Source organism: Chiloscyllium plagiosum, unplaced genomic scaffold (genome assembly GCF_037043375.1).
Source record: "Chiloscyllium plagiosum isolate Xiang-an unplaced genomic scaffold, Cpla_swu_hap1 HiC_scaffold_17, whole genome shotgun sequence".
Classification (NCBI taxonomy): domain Eukaryota; kingdom Metazoa; phylum Chordata; class Chondrichthyes; order Orectolobiformes; family Hemiscylliidae; genus Chiloscyllium; species Chiloscyllium plagiosum.
The window spans coordinates 38,950,814-38,968,442 of record NW_028270155.1 but is presented as its reverse complement, the minus strand read 5'-3'; the positions used below and the strand labels follow the sequence as shown (position 1 = coordinate 38,968,442).

The 17,629-nt window shown below is 41.6% G+C and overlaps 1 long non-coding RNA gene across 1 annotated transcript in view; it reads left to right on the top strand.

Annotated features, from left to right (window-relative positions):
• The window catches only part of LOC122558367 (uncharacterized), a 243,906-nt gene that overhangs the window by 84,979 nt on the left and 141,298 nt on the right, over window positions 1-17,629 (top strand). The window contains exons 6-7 of the long non-coding RNA XR_006314113.2: window positions 16,858-17,200; window positions 17,467-17,628. This is a non-coding gene — a long non-coding RNA (uncharacterized LOC122558367). The remainder of the gene's footprint in view (window positions 1-16,857; window positions 17,201-17,466; window position 17,629) is intronic.

Genomic DNA, 17,629 nt, shown 5'->3' with positions numbered 1-17,629 from the left:
GTTCTGTCAAGCAGGGTTATAATAAATGATGAAAATGATGTTTAATATTGGAAACAAAGGCAAATGTTCCAAACTCCTGTGCCATGGTTGTAGCTTTACATGCAAGGCCTTCTTGATGGTGTGGGCTTTCAGAATTTGCCTTCCTGCGTTTGTAAAATGGTAAGAATTATTTGATTGAAGGTACCTGCAGGTATTAATATAAGGATTTGTGTTATGTCTCAAGGAACTTTGGGCTAATTACACAATGAAAAGGTCAATTACATTTACCCATGCAACTTTCATATGTTTAGTCAGTTAGTTGTAACCAGCTCAGAAGAGCCTGAGCTTTCCAATTGCAATGTCTAATATTTTTGGGAAACTTCAGTTTTCTCCACTGTGAAGGCAGCTTTTAATGTTTTGGACAGAGGGGACCACTCGTAACAAAGGATAACTGCTATATTACAGTGGTGTCATCTGTAACATAAACAATCTGGCCAACTGCTTAGCGACAGGAAAATGGACCATAAGGGCTAGAATCAGAAACAAATTGAAATTAAAGATTCACTCGCAATGCAATATTGTTAAAATTAACTTAACTTGCAAAGAGGAAGGCTGGAAGTGAAAACTTTAAAATGGCTCTTGAAGCATTTTCAGAACAGTCAGGAGGGTCTGCATGGAGAGATGATACATTTAGGTGGGGCAATAAAGATATATTGCAATCACTTTGTGCTGTTTAACTATAGTCAGCTTGTTCTATCAAAATAATATTAAAATTCTTTTCTGTTTGCAATTTTCAATTTATTTCAGCAATCAGAATAGATCCCCTGGGCTGCTGCTAATGACTAATGTTGATGATCTTTTGGGATGTGGAAAAGGTACTATATATAATGGAACAAGTAACTGTATGAGTCAAAAGTCCATATCTGCACAGAACTCAGAAAACCCAGTGGAGTGTGCTATGCAACTGAAAATGTTTAATAAAGTAGTTTGATAGGAATAAGTGAAATTCGCACAGTGCCACGTGGCAAGTAGTTAGTCAGTGGGCATGAATGGTTGATTTTCATTCGGAATTTCATCAAACTATTAAACATGAAGGGGAGAGAACAACAATGGACTTGAAGAGTAATGCCTGAACCCAGTTTCCACACTGTTGTTCTTCTGCAACAAGTGGAAATGATTTTTCCACCAGCACCCTCAATATATTGGTGCTGAGATATCTATCTATAAGAAAGAGAATTCTAATGATTCAAAAACAATCAAAGAATGGTCACTGATACAGGTGCCCTTTAAAGTTTGTTGTGGTATGTTCACACAAGACAATTGGGCAGGGTGAGAAAAGGGAAATCATGTTTGATAAATTCTTAGCGATCTTTGAAGATTTCTCAGCCAAGTAGGATAAAAGGAAACCAGTGGATATGGTGTATTTGGATTTCAAAAAAGCATTCAATAACATGCAATATCAAAAGTTACTGCAAAAGACACAAACTCATGATGTTGGAGTGACATATTAACATGGATGGAGAGAAAGAATTCGGATGAATGGCTCATGTTCTGGTTGACAAAATTTAATTAGTTGTATTGGTGGTTCAGTGGTGGAATTCTCACCAATCTGCAGTAGTGAGTAGGTTCTTCCTTGATTATATGTTTTTGGAGATATGTCTCTTGATTAAACTTAAAATATAAGCCACAACAATTAATTTAATCTGGGGCAGTGTTTGTGGAGGAATAAGCCAATGTTATTTTCTGGGTCTGTAGATTGTGAAGGAGCAAAAATGGCCTTTAATAGAGTGACATGTACTTCTTGTCAGATGTGGGAGTTTAAAGAGAGTTTAAGTGTTACTGCGGATTGTAACTACTGTACAGTTGAGAACAGAAGCAAGTCAAACAGTCAGGGCAGGCAGGGACAAGGTAGGACTAAATAAATTAAACTGCATTTATTTCAATGCAAGGGGCCTAACAGGGAATGCAGATGAACTCAGGGCATGATTAGGAACATGAGACTGGGATATCATAGCAATTACGGAAACATGGCTCAGGGATGGGCAGGACTGGCAGCTTAATGTTCCAGGATACAAATGCTACAGGAAGGATAGAAAGGGAGGCAAGAGAGGAGGGGGAGTGGCATTTTTGATAAGGGATAGCATTACAGCTGTGCTGAGGGAGGATATTCCCAGAAATACATCCAGGGAAGTTATTTGGGTGGAACTGAGAAATAAGAAAGGGATGATCACCTTATTGGGATTGTATTATAGACCCCCCAATAGTCAGAGGGAAATTGGGAAACAAACTTGTCAGGAGATCTCAGCTATCTGTAAGAATAATAGGATAGTTATGGCATGGGATTTTAACTTTCCAAACATTGACTGGGACTGCCATAGTGTTAAAGGTTTAGATGGAGAGAAATTTCTTAAGTGTGTACAAGACAATTTTCTGATTCAGTATGTGGATGTACCAACTAGAGAAGGTGCAAAACTTGACTTACTCTTGGGAAATAAGGCAGGGCAGGTGACTGAGGTGTCAGTGGGGGAGCACTTTGGGGCTAGCGACCATAATTTTATTTTTTTCAAAATAGTGATGGAAAAGGATAGACCAGATCTAAACATTGAAGTCCTAAATTGGAGAAAGGTCAATTTTGACGGTATTAGGCAAGAACTTTCGAAAGCTGATTGGAGGCAAATGTTCACAGGTAAAGGGATGGCTGGAAAATGGGAAGCCTTCAGAAATGAGATAACAAGAATCCAGAGAAAGTATATTCCTGTCAGGGTGAAAGGTAAGGCTGGTAGGTATAGGGAATGCTGGATGACTAAAGAAATTAGGGGTTTGGTTAAGAAAAAGAAGGAAGCATATGTCAGGTATAGACAGGATAGATTGAGTGAATCCTTAGAAGTGGATAAAGGCGGTAGGAGTATACTTAAGAGGGAAATCAGGAGGGCAAAAAATAGGACATGAAATAGCTTCGGCAAATAGAATTAAGGAGAATCCAAAGAGTTTTTACAAATACGTTAAGGACAAAAGGGTAACTAGGGAGAGAATAGCGCTCCTCAAAGATCAACAAGGCGGCCATTGTGTGGAGCTGCAGGAGATGGGGGAGATACTAAATGAGTATTTTGCATCAGTATTTACTGTGGAAAAGGACATGGAAGATACAGACTGTAGGGAAATAGATGGTGACATCTTGCAAAATGTCCATATTACAGAGGAGGAAGTGCTGGATGTCTTGAAATGGGTAAAGGTGGATAAATCCCCAGGACCTGATCATGTGTACCCGAGAACTGTGTGGTAAGCTAGAGAAGTGATTGCTGGGCCTCTTGCTGAGATATTTGTATCATTGATAGTCACAGGTGAGGTGCTGGAAGACTGGAGGTTGGCTAATGTGGTGCCACTGTTTAAGAAGGGTGGTAAAGACAAGCCAGGGAACTATAGTCCAGTGAGCCTGAAGTCAGTGGAGGGAATCCTGAGGGACAGGATGCACATGTATTTGGAATGGCAAGGACTGATTAGGGATAGCCAACATGGTTTTGTGCATGGGAAATCATGTCTCACAAACTTGATTGAGATTTTTGAGGAAGTAACAAAGAGGATTGATGAGGGTAGAGTGGTAAATGTGATCTACATGGACTTCAGTAAGGCATTCGACAAGGCTCCCCATGGGAGATTGGTTAGCAAGGTTAGATCTCATGGAATACAGGGAGAACTAGCCATTTGGATTCAGAACTGGCTCAAAGGTAGAAGACAGAGGGTGGTGGTGGAGGGTTGTTTTTCAGACTGGAGGCCCGTGACCAATGGAGCGCCACAAGGATCGGGGCTGGGTACTCTACCTTTTGTCATTTACATAAATGATTTGGATGTGAACATAAGAGGTATAGTTAGTAAGTTTGCAGATGACACCAAAATTGGAGGTGTCGTGGACAGCGAAGAGGGTTACCTCAGATTACAACAGGATCTTGACCAGATGGGCCAATGGGCTGAGAAGTGGCAGATGGAGTTTAATTCAGATAAATGAGAGATGCTGCACTTCGGGAAAGCAAATCTTAGCAGGATTTATACACTTAATGGTAAGGTCTTAGGAAGTGTTGTTGAACAAAGAGACCTTGGAGTGCAGGTTCATAGCTCCTTGAAAGTGGAGTCACAGGTAGATAGGATAGTGAAGAAGGCGTTTGGTATGCTTTCCTTAATTGGTCAGAGTATTGAGTACAGGCGTTGGGAGGTCACGTTGCGGCTGTACAGGACATTGGTTCGGCCACTGTTGGAATATTGCGTGCAATCCTGGTTTCTTTCCTACCGGAAAGATGTGAAACTTGAAAGGGTTCAGAAAAGATTTACAAGGATGTTGCCAGGGTTTGAGGATTTGAGCTCTTGGGAGAGGCTGAACAGGCTGGGGCTGTTTTCACTGGAGCATTGGAGGCTGAGGGGTGACCTTATAGAGGTTTACAAAATTATGAGGGGCATGTATAGGGTAAATAGGCAAAGTCTTTTCCCTGGGGTTTGGGAATCTAGAATTAGAGGGCATAGGTTTAGGGTGAGAGGAGAAAGATATAAAAGAGATCTATGGGGCAACGTTTTCACAGAGGGTGGTACGTGTATGGAATGAGCTGCCAGAGGAAGTGGAGGTGGCTGATACATTTGCAACATTTAAGAGGCATTTGGATAGGTATATGAATAGGAAGGGTTTGGAGGAATATGGGCCGGGTGCTGTCAGATGAGACTAAGTTGGGTGGGGATATCTGGTCAGCATGGATGGGTTGGACTGAAGGGTCTGTTTCCATGCTGGACATCTCTATGACTCTATGACTTGAAGTGGCAGAGGGATCAGTGTGAGTGCCTCAACTATTTATGAGGTATATTAGTGCCATGAACACTTTAACAACCCCCCCCCCCCAACCAAAAATGATTATGCGTGAAGGCAAAAGGATCCAGCACACAATATTGCAGAGTTTCTTGCTTTGATGATCTGACATGTGTAATCAAGGCACTAGCCAAACGTGATTGTCTCTGAAGTCTTACAGACATTGCCTTTTGGGAACTGTTAGAATCAGGGAGGGTCCCAGAGGACTGGAAAATCACTAACGTGACAACTCTGTTTAAAAATGGAGTAAGGCAAAAGATGGAAAATTACAGACCGATTAGTGGTTGCGGAGAAAGATCCTAGAATCCATTGTGAAGGATGAGATTTCTGAATGCTTGGAAGTGTATGGTAAAATAGGGCAAAGTCAGCATGAGTTTATGAAGGGGAAGTCATGCCTGACAAATCTGCTAGATTTCCTTAAGGAAATGTCAAGCAGGTTAGACCAAGGAGAGCCAATGGATGTTACCTACCTGGACTTCCAGAAGGTGCCGCACAGGAGGTAAAGTAAGATAAGGGCCCATAGTGTTAGAGGCAAGGTGCTCGCACAGATAGCTTTGGGTGGCACAGTGTCTCAGTGGTTAGCACTGCTGCCTCACAGCACCAGGGTCCCAGGTTTGATTCCAGGCTCAGGCGACTGTGTGGAGTTTGCACATTCTCCTTGTGTCTGCGTGGATTTCCCCCAGATGCTCCAGTTTCCTCCAACAGTCCAACGATGTGCAGGTCAGGTGAATTGGCCATGCTAAATTGCCCATAGTGTGAGGTACATTAGTCAGAGGGAAATGGGTCTGTTTGGGTTACTCTTCAGAGGGTTGGTGTGGACTTGTTGGGCTGAAGGGCCTGTTTCCACACTGTAGGGAACCTAATCTAATCATAGAAGCTTGGCTATCTGACAGAAAGCAGAGAGTGGGGATAAAAGGTCTTTCTCAGGACGGCAGCTGGTGACGTGGTGTTCGGCAAGGCTCAGTATTGGGACAACTTTTCACTTTGTATATTCATTATCTAGATGAAGGAACTGAGGGCATTCTGACTAAGTTTGCAGATGATACAAGGATAGGTGGATGGACAGGTAGCATTGTGGAGGAGCGAGGCTGAAGAAGGATTTGGACAAGTTAAGAGAGTGGGCAAAGATGTGGCAGATGGAGCACAATGTGGGAAAGTAGGAGGTAATGCACTTTGGTAGGAAGAATAGAGGCAAGGTCTTTTTTATAAATGGGGAGAAAATTCAGAGGTCTGGAGTGCAAAGAGACATGGGCGTTCTGGTCTTGGATTCTCTCAAGGCAAACTTGCCAGTTGAGTCAGTAGTTAGGCATTTATTTTGAGAGGATTTGCATATAAAAGCAGGGATGTACTTCTGGGGCGTTATAAGGCTCTGGTTAGGCCACATTTGGAGTATTGTGTGCAGTTTTAGACCCCAAATCTCAGGAAGGATGTATTGGTCCTGGAGCATGTTCAGAGGAGATTCACGAGAATGGTCTCAGGAATGAAAAGCTTAACATATGAGGAATGTTTGAGGACTCTGGGTTTATACTTGATGGAGTTTAGAAGGATAAGGAAGGATCTAATTGAAGCATACAGAATACTGAATGGTCTGGACAGAGTAGATGTTGGGAAGATGTTTCCATTGGTAGGATAGACTAGGACTTGAGTACATAGCCTTCGGGTAAAGGGAAGACCTTTTAGAATGGAGATAAGGAGAAACTTCTTCAGCCAGACAGTGATGAATCTATTGAATTTATTGCCACAGAAAGCTGTGGATGCTGGGTCATGGAATATATTTAAGACCGGGATAGATAGGTTCTTGAGTATCAAAGGAATCAAAGGTTACGGGGAGAAAGTGGGAGAATGAGGTTGAGAAACCTATCAGCCATGATTAAATGGCAGAGCAGACTCAATGGGCTGAATGGCCTAATTTCTGCTCCTATGTCTCATGATCTTATGATCTTACATAGCTTGCTCAGGAAATACAATCTAATGGATTTTTTTTTCTCATTTGCTATTCCAAAGAACAAGCAGGTTTCAATCGGAATTGAATAAGAGAATTTTCCTTTCAGAAATGAGCTCGGCTACTTGTACTTACCAAGCTTCCCGCCAACTCATTTTTATTCCATCAGGTTTCCCTCCAACAGTATATGATTAAAAAAAACCTCTCCAACCCAGTCACTGTTCAAAACAGCCCCAACAGGAATCTACAACAAAGCAATTACAAGTCAAGTGATCTAGAGGAAGCCTTGATTTTAAAAAAATCTCCAACATTCACAGTGAATGTTCAGTAACCTCTTCTAATAAAACCATCCAGCTTTTTCCACAAAAGTTAAAACAATTCAAATTTCCCCAGTTCTTCAAAACTTAAGTTCTCCAACAATATTACATATCAACTATCTTTGTAATGAAAAGAGAAGGTAAAGTGAGTGGACAAAAACATTGGCCAATGTAATATGAGAACTTGTGAGGTTGTCCACTTTGGTGGAAAGAATCGAGAAACAGAACATTGCTTAAATAAAGAAATACTGGAGAGGGGTCTCGGAATCTCAATGAGTTAGCATGTAGTTACAGCAAATCATTAGGAATGCAATGAAATGTTTGCCTTTAAAACAAAGGATATGTAGTATAAAAGAGGGACAATCTTTCTCCAATTCTACAAGACATTGTGATTCTGCACCTGCAGTACTGTACTGAAGTACGGTAGTCTTGGCCTCGCTAATTAAAGAACAATAAATTGTATTGAGATTAGTTCAGAAAAGGTTCACCAAGCTGATTTCTGAGAAGAAAGGATTGCTTTATGAGGAAAGGTGAAGAAGATTGTGTTGATACTCACTGAAGCGTCAAGAAGATTGAAAGGTGATCTTACTGAATCATGTAGGATCCTGAGGGAGCTTGCTAAGGTGGATGCTAGAAGGATGTTTCCTCATGGGGATTTTAGAATGAGTAGTCATTGTTTTCTAGTAAGGGGTGTTCCATTTTAGATGGAGATGAGGAGGAATTTCTCCTCTTAGCTTTTGGATTTCTCTGAGAGCAAATGAGGTTGAGTATTTGAATGAATTCAAGATTGAGTTAGAGAGATTTTAATTGGCAAGAAAGTGGTGTGTTATGGGGACAGACAGGAAGAGAAGTTATTCAGGTCAGCAATAACTTTATGTCCTTATCTTATTGAATGATAGCTAAGTAACCCTGTGCCTCTTTTTCCTTACAATCTTATGATTTAGCATACCTTTGATTAATAAGAAAGTAACAGTCTAGATTTTGTTCTTGTGGTCAATTTGTAAAACAGATTGTGGTTCCTTGAGATTACCAGATGGCATTAAGCAATCACTGGTTTCATCAACTGTTGATAGGTTCCTGGGCTTCTACTTCAGATTAGATTTCTTGCAGTGTGGAAACAGGGCCTTCAGCCCAACAAGTCCACGCCAACTCTCTGAAGAGTAACCCACCCAGACCCATTTCTCTCTGACTAACGCACCTAACACTATGGGCAATTTAGCATGGCCAATTCACCTGGCCTGTACGTTTTTTTTTTGGATTGTGGGAGGAAACCCACGCAGACACAAGGAGAATGTGCAAACTCCACACAGATAGTCACCTGAGACTGGAATTGAATCTAGGTCCCTGGCACTGTGAGACAGCAGTGTTAACCACTGAGCCACCATGCAGTCTTCATGAAGAAAGTAGATGTGTGGGGACATAAGGTAAAAGTGTGTATTTTATGCAGGATGACCACTCAAAGCTTTAAGAATAGACAGGTTTTGAGTTTAACTGTTACATTGAAAATCTTTGCATTTTGAATGTCAGATTCAGGTATTTCAGAAACAATGTGCCACTCCTACACTGAGTTGATATTTTGTTGTTGGCTGATTCAACTGGAAATCCACTGAGCATTCACTACTATATTGACTAATGATCTAATCTGTTGGATATAATAATAGGTGTTGCAAAATCCTCATCCCCTCATGTAAAGAGCAGCTTGAAAGAATCTGGATGAGTACCAGCTATGCCTATTACTCTATCTTTAGCTAGGTAACACAGTATGCAATCTGAGTTCTTCAGTCAAACTGGTTAATTAAACCTTTCTAGCTGTGCAAAAACTCCGCTGGTTGTTCTCACTTCCAGGCAAGTTTGCATGGCCCAGAAGTAAATCATGAAAGTATTGATTGAAAGGCATAAATTCCATCTGTTCCAGTTGTTGATTCAGTTGGTCCAGGTCGATGCTAACTGGGTCCTCACTGGTCAGTCGCATGATTGTTAAAAGCTACCTTGCTGAGTCAATGATTTATGCTGATAGAATAGTAGAAATTACAAAGTGATATGAGACTGTTAGTCATTTTTGGTGCAATTTGTTCACATAGCTATGCAAATTGAAAATTATTGGTTTCTTTATTCTCCTACTCTATTTCACCATGCAATGCCAGTAGACCTATTATGTTCAGGGTTTCTGTGGAGCAGAGTTCTTGACCACCTAATGTAACAACATATACTCCTTTCAAATCCTGGCAATAGAGTTAACTGTACTTTTGCAGCTTGTGAGGGTAATAAAAAGGTTAAAAATCACACAACACTAGATTATAGTCCAACAGGTTAATTTGGAAGCACTAGCTTTCAGAATGCTGCCCCTTCATCAGTTAGGACAACCACCTGATGAAGGAGCAGCACTCCGAAAGCTAGTGCTTCCAAATAAACCTTTTGACTATAACCTGGTGTTGTGTGATTTTTAACTTTGTACACCCCAGTCCAACACCGGCACCTCCAAATCATAATAAAAAGGGTTAGCTATAACTATCTGATATGGTAATGAGACACAGTATACATCGTCACAGGAAGTGATGCAATGATGCATGAGTCTGCAGCCTTGTGTTCTTCTAAAGACACATTGAGATGTTTTTTAAATAAAGCTCATGTTTTCCTTACTTCAGCAGACTCTTTAAGTATCGTTAGCAGTACTTCGAGACCAAAATTATATTCCAGGGCTATAAGGTTACTTGAATGTAACAATTCCATATTTCAAAGAGGGCAGAAGATTGACTCAAAGTTTTTTTGTTGTCTCTCATTGGAATCAGAAGGGGTTTATTGATTCTTGCTGAGATCAATCACTTTGTTTCATGAAGTTTTGCAATATTTCAAAAGGCCTGTTTAGACTCACATCAGTACTCTGAAGGCAGGTGTTCCACAGCCAACTCATAAGGGTTTGTAATCTCAGCAATACAGCTCTTGAGAAACAATCACTTTACGTTCAGGGGTGGCAAAAGACTCAACAGTTTTCCTAGAACAAAACAATTCAAAATGCTAATAGCAAATCCTCCCCTCCACTCCCTCCAATTCTGTGTTCTTCCCTTAGACAGGATAAATATAGTCTGGTATCTTTAAGTTTAAGAATCAGAGAGAGACTGAATTGAATATGCTGCAGATTGCAAATAAGTGGGAAGCAGTAGTACAAGGAATAGAAAATTATGGTGTTTTAAGTGTTTAGACAACGGCCCAGAGGTGGTTTGGCACCGTGCTATTGTGAAAAGGGCCTTGGGTGTAGCAATAGTCAGAATAGAGTTAGATTCGAAAGTGACACTTTGTGAATGGAGGAGTTCTGGAAATGTAGTCCTGCAATGTGAGGTGCTGGGCTCTCAATGCAGTCACTTTCTGATTGTGATACTATGATTAATGGATGCCCAGAGAGTGAAGTTTATGAGGAGCGTCGCTGAAAATTGAAACAAAGTAGGACCTCAAGCTCTTTAGAATACTGCTGCACCTTTGCTAGCTTGTCTTAGTGTTGCCATTAAGTAAAGTTTAAATTCAATTCCTGGTCAGGAATTTTAGTTTTTGTCAGGAGAAGGGTGACAACAGGAAATGGGGAGAAAGAGTGATAGAGATCAAGGAAATAGTGTCAAGATTGGACTGGCTTGGGGAAGGTTCAAGGTAAATATGGAACTTTATTGACAAGAAGTATTAGTACAAGGCCAATAAGCTTTTTTTTTGTGTTGTTTCATTGTATGTGGATGTTGCAAGCAAGGTCAGCATTTGTTTCCCAACACTAATTGCTTTAAATAGTATGACTTACTGGGCTATTTCCAAGGGCAGTTAAGAGTCAACCAGATTTCTCTAAGTCTGGAGTCATGTGTAGACTAGAGCAGGTAAGGGTAGCAGATTTCCTCCCTAAAAGAGTCATGAAGTAGATGGGTTTTTAATGATAATCAATAATAGTTTCATGTCTCATCTTATATTCTGATTTGTTAATTGCTTTTAACTTCCACCAGCTTCTGCAAGGGCTTTGAACCTGGGTCTCCAAGAGATTATTTTGGGGTTTTGGGTTACTACACCAGTAACATTCCCACTTGGCATCATCTCATTAACAAATGGATGGAAAATAGGAATTGGAGAAAGGCTGCATATGGTTGTAAGTTTGAACAGCAAGATGGGGTTGAAGAAAACTGAATGTCTATGTTCATTAATGCCTTTTCCTCTTCAGAAGCTTCAGAAGAAAACTTTCCAATCACAAAGGTAGGGGCAACCTTTGACTTTGCAAAGCAGCTGGACTATCAGGGTTACAGTCTGTGAATGCATCTTCCCTGCAGGGATCTTAGATTTGCCAACTGGCACTCCTAATATGCTTTACACTTTTGAATAGTGAAGGTGTCTCCAGCTCATTAGTGTGGATCCTTTTAGGAATCCCACTTAGAAACCCTCAATCCTGGCTATAACATGATCACAAGCTTTTTAAGCACTGTGTGATCATCAACTAAAAGTACAGCAAGTTTTAAATAACTTAAATGTAACTTACAGTCATGTATTGAAGTTAGACAAGGAAAGGGTTAGTTTGAGCAGCTGAACAGAGCAGGAGAAAGGTGAAGGACACCTGAAAGAAGCAGGCAGATTAGGGCAGTGGAGATGAAATTTGCGGTTGTAGGCACCAAACTTAATCTTAATATTAGTTGATAGTTGGTTCAATCAGTCTTTGAGTCATTGCTGGAAGGAGCCAATGGGAATCAAGAAAAATGCAAAGGGAATTTTATGAAGACAGTCTGGTATGATGGATACAGTGTGATGGAAAGTCATAACAAGAAACTACTGTTCTACTTCCACAAAGACTGTAGCATTTGCATGAGACTTTTGAGCTGGACTTTCTGTACTGCTACTTTGAGATAATAAGAGGTAATGACAATTGGGAGCAGGGGTATTTGGGATAGGATGTTGTGAGGATCACATGTCATCTCAGCACCCACCAGTGCACCTGGCACTTTTTGCTGGAAATGACAACAATCATAGAATACGTCTACTCAAGTTTGGGCAGGCATATTTCAAAGAGAGGTTAGTGAGGATGAAAGGTGGCATGGTGGCTCAGTGGTTTGATCTCTGCCTCAGGCGACTGTGTGGAGTTTGCACATTCTTCCCTGTGGCTGCGTGGGTTTCCTCCCACAATCCAAAGATGTCCAGGTTAGGTGAATTAGCCATGCTAAATTGCCCATAGTGTTAGGTGCATTAGTCAGGGGTAATGGGTCTGGGTGGGTTGCTCTTCGGAGAGTTGGTGTGGACTTGTTGGGCCTGTTTCCATACTGTAGGGAATCTAATCTAAAAAAGCCAAATCATGTTATGGTGTTGGCATGATTATTTAGCACTTGCTCAGGCAGTTTAATGAAGGTTTGCACCTTGGGCAGCCTTTAAAATTGCTAAACTAATTAACCAGAAAAAAAGATTTTGCCATATTTTCGAACCGCACCCTGCTGTCATAGTCAACACAGCCATGGTCCTCTCACTGACCTGGTGCTTTGGTAGTAGCACGGGTGATGTGGTGAGATTGCTACAAACATCCCAATCTTAATCCCAGTAAGTTTGCTGTGGTCACACATAACTAAGATGTCCATGTGCACTTGGTGTGATTGCAATGCTTCACTGTTAATGTATATAACTCTTACTATATCATAAACAAGCACACGCCCCCAGATACATCCCAGTGTTTATTAGTATGATTCTTTGAGTACAACAATCTAAGGTATGTTTTTTTCCCCTTAAGGTAGAACAATAATTATGTATTTGTTTTACCAAGTGATATCAAAACAAGCTGAAGCATGAAACTTAGAACCTTACATCAATGTATTGTTTAATTATACAGCAGCAGCAGCCAATTGGCCAATTCTGTCTGTGCCAGTAGACAATAGGATTTGATGTAAAATGCATTTCAAAAAGCTTGCTTGCTTTTTACTTCAGAAACTGAAGCTGTCCATGAGCAGCAATAAAGAGACAGATGAAGAGAGACATGGGGAGATGATTATGCAACTTTAAAAAAACTCATACTGAGAATTCAAAAATAACCATTGTTTGAAGAACAGATTTGTTTATACAGCAGTGGTATCTATTTATTTACCTAGCTGCAGTGGGTAAGGCAAACAGTGATTATTTATTTTCTAACAAAATGGAAAATAAAAATTCAAAAGGATTAAATGATGAGCATCACTGTTGAAATCACATGTTGCAATCCAAATGAAGATCGTAAGCCCAAATAACTAAAATGATCAAATGGCTCTCCCTCCAACCCCCCCCCCCCCCCCCCCCGCCTTCGCAACAGAAGAAATTGCTGGTGCAATTTTACCTTCTTACAACTGACCTTTAACAGGAATCCAAACCAATACAAATAAACTTGAATTAATAGGCAAATGCTACCACAAATAAATATAATAACTTTCACTTAAATAGTCAATATGGCAAAGATATGTTTGACAGAATCACAAGTACCGCATCACTGCCTATAGATATGTAGTACCACGTGCTGTTTCAAAGTTCTCTAACTTGTCTCTGTACATAAGAACCTCTACTTTCCCACTCAATAAATTTGGCTCTCAAGACACATTCACCAACATCCATACTATATCCAAGGTCCCTGGAGACAGTCATTACCCAAACAGAACACTCCTGCAGAACCTTCTTAGCTAGGCTTAAGACAATATTGATGACACAGATTCCCCAGAGATCACTTTATCCAAATCCTTTTATACACCCCATTTAATAGTCAGCTTTGGTTAAACTGAAGTAGCAGCATTAAGATTGTCAAATTCTCAATCTTTGCTCTAACTCTGTTTTCAGATTTCTGTTACACAAACACAGCTCATTGTAAATGTGCATTCAATTTTCTTCCCTCCACTGCAGTTCGCTTTTGTATCTGACACTTGGCCTCCATCTTAATGTCCTAAGTTTTTGTTCTGATTTCTGGTCAAGGGTTGCCAAGTCAATTGAACCAGCCCTCTTGTTATTCAAGAAAATTATTGTTTCCCATTATGATTGATACAAGTTATTAAAATTATTTTTCAGAAATTCTTTAAAAGATCAATGACAAATTATGTAATATTATTTAATGAAACTATAAATTTTTCTTAACTGCTTCAAGTCAAGGTTCCTTGAATACCCCAATATCTTAAATAATGCATTGAAAATATAAAGGTTTTCCACTGTTTCTAATGACATAGGAGGCAGACAACACACATGCTTATCTCTGTTTCCAAAGTTAATCTTTCCTAAAACAGTCCACTAGCCTGGTACCAGAACTGTTCTAACTTGAGGAATGCCATGTTACATTATGCATTGCTGACCAAGAGACTCAACCATTCATACAACCTGTCATACCTGTATCAGAATGATGGACAGGTTGGTAATCAAAGGGTTATTAATGCCCCTTCCATAAACCATCATGTCCCAAAATGTGACTCGAATCAGAAGATTCTGGCTCAGATTCGGGGGCAATACACACCCCACCGAAAGATCTTCCGCATAGAGAAAAAGAACAAACGTAGTAATTTTCAGAGCAAAATAAAATTCAAGAAAGAAAACAGAGTTATGTTTGATGGCAGATTGACTGTCAGCTCCAGATGTTGGGTTCTACACCCCAGTGAGGGACAGAAGTCCCAGAGTTAGGCAACCGGACCTGCTTACCTGCAGTGTGGTGTGTTGCAGGAGAGGTTTGCAATGGGTGTGTTAGATCCCAATGGGTCTAATGGGTAATGCCTGTAATTTTCACTCCATTAACTTTTCTAGCCTGAGGCCCAGGCTCAGGTCCTGCTTGCTCCAGACGTAGAAAAGACCTATACCGCCTTCTTCAGCCCTAATAGCTCACCTTTTACTGCCCACGTGCCGAGTATTTCTATGCATCAGAAGAATTTTGGATTCCTTCTCATTGCTGTCACTCTCTTCTCATATTCTGTCTTTTCCAGTCTTATCATCCTCTTCATTTTCCCTCTCTGTTTTGTCAGCTGAACTTAATCTAGCTAGGCCTGGTGCAAAATATGGAACCGGAACCACTCAATTCTGGGTAAGGCTCACATCAGTCTCCTAGCAATGTGAAATACAAGGCCACAGTAGAAACACATTCCCTCATGGGTTGTCAATTGATTTCATTATTGAGCCATTGGGATCTGACTTTAGTGGTAACTCAGTGATTGATTATCAATGACATGGCTTTCCCACGCTTCCAGAAATCTGTTTAGCTGCAGCTTCTGGGGGTGTGGTCTCTCTTTCAAAGGCACATAGTATCTGATCGAGTGACCCGGCATCAAGCTTCTTCCAGTTCTTGCTTTCCACCACCCCACTCTGCCGAACCCTCCTCACTGCGATCCTCAATCCACCTGTCACCTGGTTATCTCAGCGATCTTTCTGTTAGTTATAATCAACTAGGAGAAAGTGAGGACTGCAGATGTTAAAGATCAGAGTTGAAGAGTGTGGTCCTGGAAAAGCACAGCAGGTCAGGCAGCATTCGAGGAGCAGGAGAATTGACGTTTCGACCATAAGCCCTTCATCAGGAATGAGGGATGGCCCAAGGGGGCTGACAGATAAATGGGAAGGGGTGGGGCTGGGGGGAAGGTAGCTGGGAATGTGATAGGTAGATGAAAGTGGAGGTGAAGGTGATAGGTCAGAGAGGAGGGTGGATGACCTCTTCCACCTTGGGATCCTGGATCCCTAGCCACCTGATGCCTGGAGGAAGAATGGCTGGAGGAGAGTGGAGCAGATAGATGGGAAGGAAGATGGACAGGTAGGACAGTTCAAGAAAGTGGTGCCGAGTTGGATGGTTGGATCTGGGATAAGGTTAGGGGAGGGAAATGAGGAAACTGGTGAAATCTACATTGATCCCCTGTGGTTGGATGGTCCCATGGTGGAAGATGAGGCATTCTTCCTCCAGGCGTCAGGTGGCAAGAGTTTAGCAGTGGCCCAGGCCCAGGATCCCAAGGCGGAAGAGGTCATCCATCTTCCTCTCTGACCTATCATCTTCACCCCCACTTTCATCTACCTATCTCATTCCCAGCTACCTTCCCCCACCCCACCCCCTCCCATTGATCACTTAGCCTCCCTGGGCCATCCCTCCTTCCTGATGAAGGGCTTATGCTCAAAACATCAATTCTCTTGCTCCTCGGATACTGCCTGACCAGCTGTGCTTTTCCAGCACCTTACACTTTGACTCTTTCTGTTAGTGCTGCTCATTTGGATTTCCACCACCTGAAGTCCTGAATCCCAGTGAAGTCCCTGACATGTATTTAATTGGGTCAGCTCACTTCCTCAGAAGTGACCTTCCCTTTCCACCAGCTCTCCAGCTAAGTGTCAGCACCAATATAAGTGACATTAAATGCTGCCCATTGTATTTGGCTTGGTTCTTGCTTGAAAAATTCACATGATGTCTGTCATACAGCCATTAGTTGGATATTGGTGACCCGATAATTCACTGAACAGAAATAGTTAGTGTTGAGGTTATGTTCCTCGATAGCCTAGCTTGGTTTTTGGTGTCTCCTATTTCCCAGAGAGCGTGGGTGGAACATAGACATCTGAACTCAACATGAACTGCCAATTGAGGTAGTTAAGTGATTGTTTAAAACCCAACCTCGCATCTTTTCTTGGTTTTCCCAGCGGCAAGCTGTTACAAATGAAATGTGGTGAGTGGTCCCTCAAGAGTATACATAGACATTTACAGCATCGGTAACAATCACATGAACATGATGAGCCAGCCTGTACACAAGAGTGCAACTACATTTTTCTAACTATTCTGTTTTTTTTTGAAAATTAACCAAAAACCATTGCAGGTACAAGTTAGGCAAGCTACCCAATATAGCTTGGGTATATTGGGTACCCAGCAGCTATGCAACCAGATAATCACTGTCATTCCAAGGCTGCTCTGCTCAGTCAAGGAGGTTTGAGGAGGATGTCAGAGAAGGGGAAGATGACATCTTGATTCTCTCACAGTGATCTGAAGGCTTTCATTGAGCAGGTCTTGCAAAGAGAGTGCTCTTCCTAGAGGACTGGCAGAGGACACCATGCACTGGACCCTGGCAGCCTGGTCTAAGGTTACCGTCTGGCTCAGTACCACCTCCATGGTGCAGAGGAACATCCAGCATGAAGGCCAATGATCTTCTCCACTCTGCCAGAGTAAGTGCCCCAGTCTTCTCTTTGCTACCTCATAATCACTCTATCTCTGCTACTACATCACCTCGCACTATGATCTGCCTTTCTCACTCTTGAATGCAAACTCTTCCCTCACCCACTCACGCCACCTCCATCCTCCCTCAGCACAAATGCTCCGTGCCCTCTGTGCTACTCACACCCTCAGAATTCCTCACCACCTTTCACCCACCTGCATCAGGACTTGCAGCCATGCCATCCACTTTAATCTCACTCAATTTCTCTCATTACAGGAGAAGACAACCCATAATAGGGCAGAAGAAGCCGATGTGGGGTGGAGGACAGCCTGACATTAAACTCCTCACCCCCATATGAGGAAAGAATCCCGGCTGTTGCAGGAGAAGATCCAGACCACTCCTGCAGAGATATCAAAATATCCATGTCCCAGCAACCCAG